Source organism: Bombina bombina, chromosome 3 (assembly GCF_027579735.1).
Source record: "Bombina bombina isolate aBomBom1 chromosome 3, aBomBom1.pri, whole genome shotgun sequence".
Lineage (NCBI taxonomy): Eukaryota > Metazoa > Chordata > Amphibia > Anura > Bombinatoridae > Bombina > Bombina bombina.
In genome coordinates this window covers 67,615,552-67,624,832 of record NC_069501.1, presented here as the reverse complement: position 1 = coordinate 67,624,832, position 9,281 = coordinate 67,615,552, and positions in this window count along the sequence as shown.

Here is a 9,281-nt window from a genome sequence, read left to right as displayed (position 1 = left end):
CTTGACCAATATAGGAGCATTTACTTGATGAGCAGGTTCCCAAGAACGTTCCGTGACTGGATAACCCTTCCAATGAATGAGATAATACAATTTCTTGCCCCGCAATTTGGAATCTAGAATATGGCTGATCTCAAACTCAGGATGTCCATGCACCAATAACGGTGGAGGTTTAGAAAAAGGCTTAGAATACCTGTTAATCATCACAGGTTTTAAAAGAGAAACATGGAATACCGGATGGACTTTGAGAGACTTGGGTAAAGCTACCCGATAAGCAGTGGAACATACCTGACCCAGTATTCGGAAAGGACCCACATATCGTGGTCCCAATTTGTTAGAAGGTTGTTTCAGGCGAAGAAATCGAGAGGAAATCCAAACTTTATCACCAGGGCGATATTTGGGAGCCTTCTTCCGTCGAAGATCCGAAAAGAACTTGTAACGTCTAGAAGTTACAGAAAGAATACGATGTATCTTCTGCCAATGTCGAGTTAATCTTCGGGCTGTAAGATCAGAAGCAGGATTCACTGTGGAGGAAGTATGCAAAGGGAATGTCCTAGGCTGATATCCGTAAGCTGCATGAAAAGGAGAAGTCTGAAGGGAGGAATAGTACCGGGCATTATGGGCCAATTCAGCCAAAGGAAGGTAAGAAGTCCAGTTAGAGTGATAATGATCCACATAATGTCTAAGATATGTTTCAAGACACTGGTTTACTCTTTCAGTCTGACCATTCGATTGTGGGTGGTGAGAAGTAGAGAGAGATATAGTAGTACCAAAATGTTTACAAAGTGACCTCCAAAATCGAGAAACGAATTGTACCCCTCTATCTGAAACAATATCTAGAGGAAATCCATGGATTCTTATAATATGTAGAATAAAAAGTTCAGAGAGTCTTTTGGCAGATGGTAATCCTGGCAAGGGTACAAAATGAGCCGTCTTAGTGAACCTGTCGACCACCACCCAGATAGTATTGTTCCCAGTGGACAAGGGAAGATCGGTAATAAAGTCCATGGATACATGAGTCCAAGGCTGGTGGGGTATAGGCAATGGTTGGAGTAATCCTGAAGGAAGTTGGCGTGGAGTTTTGTTCATGGCACATTGTGTGCATACTGAGACGTAATCCTTCACATCTTGAGAGAGTGTAGGCCACCAGACATGTTGTTTGAGGTTTCGAGTGGTAATACTGATGCCAGGATGTCCAGAAAGGGGACTATCATGAGCCCAAAATAAAATCTTGGAACGAAGGCGTTCAGGAACAAAGAGTAAACCATCGGGAGGTTTACAGGACAAAGGAAGATGCTCTTGAGCGGACTGTAATTCTTGTAACCAAGAAGTTGTTAACTGGGCAATGACTTCATGAGGTTGGAGAATGGTACCAGACTCAGGAACTGGGGTATCTTGAAATTGTCTGGAAAGTGCGTCTGCTTTAATATTTTTTGAACCAGGTATGTAAGACAAATTATAGTGAAACCGAGAGAAGAATAATGACCAGCGTGCTTGCCTGGAATTTAGTCGTTTGGCTGTTTGGAGATACAGAAGGTTCTTATGATCAGTAAGTATAGTAAATGGCAAAGAAGTACCTTCCAGCCAATGTCTCCATTCATCCAATGCCATCTTGATGGCAAGCAACTCTTTATTCCCTACGTCATAGTTAAATTCGGAAGGAGTGAATTTTTTAGAGAAAAAAGCAACAGGATGAATCCTTCCAGTCTCTGGTATTCGTTGAGACAGAACAGCTCCAGCAGCAACAGAGGAAGCATCCACCTCCAGAATAAATTGAAACTCAGGATTTGGATGACGAAGGATAGGAGCTGAGGAAAAAGCTTCTTTGAGAGATTCAAAAGCTTCTATAGCCTCAGACGGCCATACTTTACAGTTTTGTCCTTTTCTTGTGAGAGAAGTAAGAGGAGAAGTAATAGTAGCAAAATTCTTGATGAACTTTCTGTAATAATTGGCGAAGCCTAGGAAACGTTGTAAAGCCTTCAAAGAATCAGGTCTAGGCCAATCCAAAATGGCAGAAAGTTTAGTAGGGTCCATTTCGAATCCAGATGCCGATATTACATAACCCAGAAAGGGTATGGATTTTTGATGGAAAGAACATTTCTCCAGTTTAGCAAACAGATGGAATTCTCTTAGACGTTGAAGTACTTTCTTGACGTGGTGCACATGATCTTGGTGGTTCTGAGAAAAAATTAAGATGTCGTCCAGGTATATGATAACAAAAATATTCAAAAAATCACGAAAGATCTCATTCACAAAATGCTGGAAAACCGCCGGAGCATTGCATAGCCCGAAGGGCATGACCAAATATTCATAATGCCCAAATCGAGTGTTAAAGGCAGTCTTCCACTCATCTCCTTTGCGTATACGGATCAAGTTGTATGCACCGCGTAGGTCGAGTTTGGTGAAAATGGTGGCTCCCTGAAGATAAGTAAAAAGTTCAGGAATAAGGGGCAGAGGATAACTGTTCTTGATGGTAATCTGATTCAATCCACGATAATCAATACAGGGTCTTAATCCGCCATCCTTTTTTCCCACAAAAAAGAAACCGGCCCCTACAGGGGAAGAGGAGGGTCGAATAAATCCTCTAGCCAGATTGTCTTTTATATATTCTTCCAGAGCCATGTTTTCTGGTTTAGAAAGTGGATATGTCTTGCCTCGAGGATAGGCAGCCCCAGGAAGGAGGTCAATGGGACAATCAAAAGGGCGATGAGGAGGAAGACGTTCAGCTTCTTTTTTGGAGAAGACATCCACAAAGTCATGGTAATGCATAGGTAAGGATTCCGGAGTTTCAACTGTGAGAGCAATAGTGAGTGGTAACTTAGTAATCTTTTGAAGACATTTAGTCTGGCATGTAGATCCCCAGGAAGTGAGTTCACCGAAAGTCCAAGAAAAAATGGGATTGTGAATCTGGAGCCAGGGTAATCCCAAGATAATGGGAAATTGCGGAGTGGAAATGACATCGAAACAAATTGTCTCAGAATGAAGTATTCCTACGGTGAGGATTAAGGGTTGAGTAGAAAACTGAATGTATCCAGAACCCAAAGGATCTCCACTGACCGTAGAGACTGAAATGGAATACTCCTTCTTTAGTAAGGGTATAGAATGAGTAGAAACAAATGTAGAGTCAATGAACACACCTCCAGCACCAGAATCAATTAGAGCTTGGGTATAGATCTTCTTATGTCCAATTAGAAGAGTTACTGGAACAAAGAGTTTCTTGTATAGGGAATGACCACTATTTTGGCTTAACTCAGTTCCCTGGACTAGAGTTAAGCCCTGGCTTTTACTGGCCTAGTAGGACAATCCCTTAATAAATGTCCTTTAAGGCCACAGTACAGACATAAGCCAAGAGTCCGTCTTCTCAAGCGTTCAGTCTTAGTTAATTTTATACTTCCTACTTCCATGGGTTCAGCCTGATCAGTAGTAGGAGAGGCTGGAGTGACTGGATTAGAAAAACGAGGAGCCAAACGAAAAGGAGTTCGAGTGGAAGTCCTCTGTGTTCTATCCTTTTCTTGTTGGCGTTCACGAAACCTGGCGTCGAGACTGATACAGAGATTTATTAAGGCTTCTAAGGACTCTGGAAGTTCACGATACACCAATTCATCCTTGAGACGCTCAGAAAGTCCTTTACGGAAAGCGGCTCTGAGTGCTCCCTGATTCCAAGTGGTTTCAGAGGCAAGGGTGCGGAACTCAATTGCATATTGAGAGACTGGTTGATTTCCTTGACGTAAATCCAGGAGAGTAGCTTCAGCAGCGGATGACCTTCCAGGTTTATCGAATACGTTTGAGAATGTAGATAGAAATGTATCAACATCCAACAGTATAGGATCATTCTTTTCTAGCAAAGGTGACACCCAAGCCAAGGCTTTTCCTTTCATTAAGGAAATAAGGAACGTGATTCTAGAAGAGGCAGTAGCAAAGAGAGTAGGGCTATTTCGGAAATGAAGACGGCATTGATTCAAAAAGCCTCTACATTCTTCAGGATTCCCATCATATTTATCCGGAAGAGGAATCCTGGGACTTAGTTGTACCTGAGACTGATTGTTAGGAATCGGAGGAGGTAATGCCTCAATCGGATTTGGATTGGGATTAGGATTGGAAGGTGCGGTAGCAACCAAATTTTGTAATAGAGCAGTAATTTGATCAAGTTTAGTGTCCAGAGACTGCAAGTGAGTGGCATGAGAACCCAAGAGCTGTCCCTGGTGAGCCACGGCCATAGATAATTCAGTGGGGTCCATTTTTATGGCCCGTTTGTAATGTCAGCCGCTCTGGAATCAATCCGGGATGTAACCCAACTGCTAGCGTGAATTGAAAGCACACGCTAGCACACTGAGAAATATCCAGGACGTGACCCACTCAGGAAGCAGATTAGAAGATAACAAAAATGAATATTGTTCCAGAATGCAGGAAAGCCACAAAGGATAAAACGTCCCTTTAAGTAGTACAAAGAACAAAAAGGAAATGCTCTTACTTGAAGCTTCTGAAAAAGGTCCTCTTTAGCAGGCTTGTAAAACAAAGGAAAAGTTCTCTTTTGCAGCTTGTAAAAGTATAATGTCCCTTTAAGCAGGTTTATAACAAACAGAAAGGCAAAGTTCTCTTTTGCAGCTTGTAAAAGTAAATGTCCCTTTTAAGCAGGTGTATAACAAACAGAAAGGCAAAGTTCTCTTTTGCAGCTTGTAAAAGTAAATGTCCCTTTTAAGCAGGTGTATAACAAACAGAAAGGCAAAGTTCTCTTTTGCAGCTTGTAAAAGTAAATGTCCCTTTTAAGCAGGTGTATAACAAACAGAAAGGCAAAGTTCTCTTTTGCAGCTTGTAAAAGTAAAATGTCCCTTTAAGCAGGTCTTGTTTATCAAAGAATAGGTTTAAAGGTAAAGGCAAAAGCAAGGTCAGGCAAGCAGAAGTCGGCATCCAAGTATCAGCAAAAGGGATTAGGCAAGAGGCTTGGTCAGGCAGGCAGAAGTCGGTACACAGAAGAACAAAACTGATATGGTACTCACAATCCAGGGAAACAAACAAACGGGCCCAGATTCAGATCTCCCGCCGAGATTTAAAGGGCAGGAGCGTAACCGTCATCAGAGGGTGTGAGAGGAAGCGTCATGTTGCTAAGCAACATGACGTCAGAGACACAGAGAAGTTCCGGGAGCCGCGGCGACACGGCGATGAACGGAAGCGTTCATGACAGTCAGAAACAATATTAGCAGGAATGCCATGAAGTCGTACAACATGCAATAGAAAAAGAGACAATATTTCTTGGGCATAAGGCAGTTTTGTTAGGGGTACAAAATGAGCCAGTCTGGAAAAGCAATTCACCACAACCCAGATAACTGTATGGTGGTCTGAAGGAGGAAAATCCACAATGAAATCCATTGTTATGTGTGTCCATGGTTGTTTGGGAATGGACAATGATTGGAGCAAGCCGGGAGGCAAGGATCGTGGAGTTTTGTTGGCAGCACAAGTTGCGCAGGCTTTCACATAATCCTGAGCGTCAGACTTCATAGTCACCATACATGTTGGGAAAGACGCTTAAAAGTCCTTGTCAAACCAGGATGTCCTGAGAGTTTACTATCATGAGCCCAGGATAGCACATATTATAAGTAATATGACTGTTTCGCTAGGTTGTTTTTTGTTTATTTTCTAATCAGACTTTATATTTTTATACTTTAGTTCCCTACCGTTATCGTCGTCGCTCCTCCCACCCCCCTCTTCCTGTATTTTCTAGCCATTACGTATAGAGCGGTCACACCCGCTCTATACGTAGTCTAAATGCGTGTTCACGATACATGCAACGATTGCGCATGCGCAAATCGCCGATCCGGATTAAAATGCGCATGCAATATTAATCAGAGAAAATTTTAAACACGCACGCGTCAACCTATTTCGCAACATAGTACTGAATGAATAGAAATAATGTATTCATTCAGTACTATGCTATTTGAGAGTAGAGTCAATCGATCTTATAAGGCAATAAATCGTTTTAAATTGAATTGACAGCCGTGTCAAATGTTAACTTTCTTGGCTGAAAACTAGTAGTAGCTGTGCGCATGCGCGAATTGAGCATGCACGACGGATAGAATCATGTTTTGATTAGGCGCATGCGCAATGGGTTATAGCCAAGTATGACGTAGCTTCACAGCCGCCGATCGGCCAGAAAGTCAATTGGAGGATCTGAAAAATGTGACCAGGAAGTCGATTATGTTATCAACAACGGGTTGAATTTAAAATAACAAAATTATGAGTTTATATGCGGCGAAAAGGGTATTTATATATTAGTGAGAGCAAAACGATGAATGAAACTCCTATTATTTTTAGATTTACTATGTAAATGTGCATAGCTGAACAACAAAGTTTACCTTTACTTTAAGAAGATGAGAGAGGCCTGTAATTTTCATCATAGGTATACCTCAACTATGAGAGACAAAATGTGGAAACAAATCCAGACAATCACATTGTCTGATTTGGAAAGAATTTATTTGCAAATTATGGTGGAAAATAAATATTTGGTCAATATCAAAAGTTCATCTCAATACTTTGTTATATATCCTTTGTTGGCAATTACAGAGGTCAAACATTTTCTGTAAGTCTTCACAAGGTTGTCACACACTGTTGCTGGTATGTTGGCCCATTCCTGCATGCAGATCTCCTCTAGAGCAGTGATGTTTTGGGGCTGTCGCTGGGCAACACAGACTTTCAACTCCCTCCAAAGGTTTTCTATGGGGTTGAGATCTGGAGACTGGCTAAGCCACTCCAGGACCTTGAAATGCTTCTTACGAAGCCATTCCTTCGTTGCCCGGGTGGTGTGTTTGGGATCATTGTCATGCTGAAAGACCCAGCCATGTTTCATCTTCAATGCCCTTGCTGATGGAAGGAGGTTTGCACTCAAAATCTCACAATACATGGCTCCATTCATTCTTTCATGTACACGGATCAGTCATCCTGTCCCCTTTGCAGAGAAACAGCCCCAAAGCATGATGTTGCCACCCCCATGCTTCACAGTAGGTATGGTGTTCTTTGGTTGCAACTCAGCATTCTCTCTCCTCCAAACACGACGAGTTGTGTTTCTACCAAACAGTTCTACTTTGATTTCATCTGACCATATGACATTCTCCCAATCCACTTCTGGATCATCCAAATGCTCTCAAGCATACTTCAGACGGGCCCGGACATGTACTGACTTAAGCAGGGGGACACGTCTGGCACTGCAGGATCTGAGCCCCTGGCGGCGTAGTGTGCTACTGATGGTAGCATTTGTTACGTTGGTTCCAGCTCTCTGCAGGTCATTTACTAGGTCCCCCCATGTGGTTCTGGGATGTTTGCTCACTGTTCTTGTGATCATTTTGACCGCACGGGGTGAGATCTTGCGTGGAGCCCCAGATCGAGGTAGATTATTTGTGGTCTTGTATGTCTTCCATTTTCTAATTATTGCTCCCACAGTTGATTTCTTCACACCAAGCTGCTTGCCTATTGCAGATTCAGTCTTCCCAGCCTGGTGCAGGTCTACAATTTTGTTTCTGGTGTCCTTCGACAGAACTTTGGTCTTCACCATAGTGGAGTTTGGAGTGTGACTGTTTGAGGTTGTGGACAGGTGTCTTTTATACTGATAACAAGTTCAAACAGGTGCCATTAATACAGGTAATGAGTGGAGGACAGAGGAGCATCTTAAAGAAGAAGATACAGGTCTGTGAGAGCCAGAAATTTTGCTTGTTTGTAGGTGACCAAATACTTATTTTCCACCATAATATGCAAATAAATTCTTTCCAAATCAGACAATGTGATTGTCTGGATTTGTTTCCACATTTTGTCTCTCATAGCTGAGGTATACCTATGATGAAAATTACAGGCCTCTTTCATCTTCTTAAGTGGGAGAACTTGTACAATTGTTGGCTGACTAAATACTTTTTTGCCCCACTGTATATTGTAGCTAGCTTAGGGTTTATTTTATAGGTAAGTATTTAGTTTTAAATAGGAATAATTTAGTTAATTAAAGTTTTTTTATTACAATTATTTTAAATTATATTTAAGTTAGGGGGGTTAGGGTTAGGGTTAGACTTAGGTTTAGGGGTTAATACATTTAATATAGTTACGGTGATGTTGGGGGCGGCAGATTAAGGGTTAATAAATGTAGGTAGGTGTTGGTGATGTTAGGGACGGCAGATTAGGGGTTAATAAAATTTAACTAATGTTTGCGAGGCGGGAGTGCGGCAGTTTAGGGGTTAATAAATTTATTAAAGTGTCGGCGATGTCCAGTCGGCAGATTAGGGGTTAAAAATTTTAATTAAGTGTTTGCGATGTGGGGGGGGGGGGCTCAGTTTAGGGGTTAATAGTTAGTTTATAGGTGTTAGTGTTCTTTTTAGCACTTAAGTTAAGAGTTTTTTGTTACAGTATTAGCCCATAAAACTCTTAACTACTGACGTCTTGACAGGAGAGGGTCTACCGCTCACTTTTTCCAAGACTCGTAATACCGGCGTTATGCAAGTCCCATTGAAAATATGGGATACGCAATTTACGTAAGTGGATTTGCGGTATGTTCGAGTCGTGGAAAAAAAGTGAGCGGTACACCTGTACCTGCCAGACTCGTAATACCAGCGTTAGGAAAAAAGCAGCGTTGGGACCTCTCAACGCTGCTTTTTAACCCTAACGCAAAAGTCGTAATCTAGCCAAAGGTTTTTAATTCACCTTCCCTCTCATCTCTTCAGTTTCTCTGGGCAGCTTGTCTTTATGCTCTCCAGGCGTTTAGACGGCACCAGTCAGACAGTCTCATGTTTAATTCTAGGCTCGGTGCTGAGCTACTTTCTGAGGCACAAGACCCACTATTTAACGGATCATTGCAGAGTTTCATTTCCTGCAACATAAAGCCCTGTAGCATAGCATGTTGTGAAATCACTGACGCCCTTTGACACCCCTCCTTTGGCGTACAAAGGAACCAGCCGCACTGAGCTAAAAATTTGTTGCGGCTCTTGTCAGAGGCAAATTTCGGGCAGTTGTGGCAGCTATGGGTGCATAACATAAACATAAAAAACATAAAGCCGTGTAGCATAGTGTGCTGTGAAATCACTGACACGCCTACTGACACCCCACATTTGCATACAAAGGATCCAGCCGCATTGGGCTAAAACTTTGTTTCGGCTCTTGTCAGAGGCAAATTGCGGGAAGTGCCTAAAAAGTGCCGTCCTCCCCAACCTTGTTGGCCTAAGCCGTAATACACCCCTGCCTCTACCAGCTCCAGTTACCCCAGTGGAGGAACCCATGGATCTCTCCTCCTTCAAACCCTCAGAGTCTGAAAGACA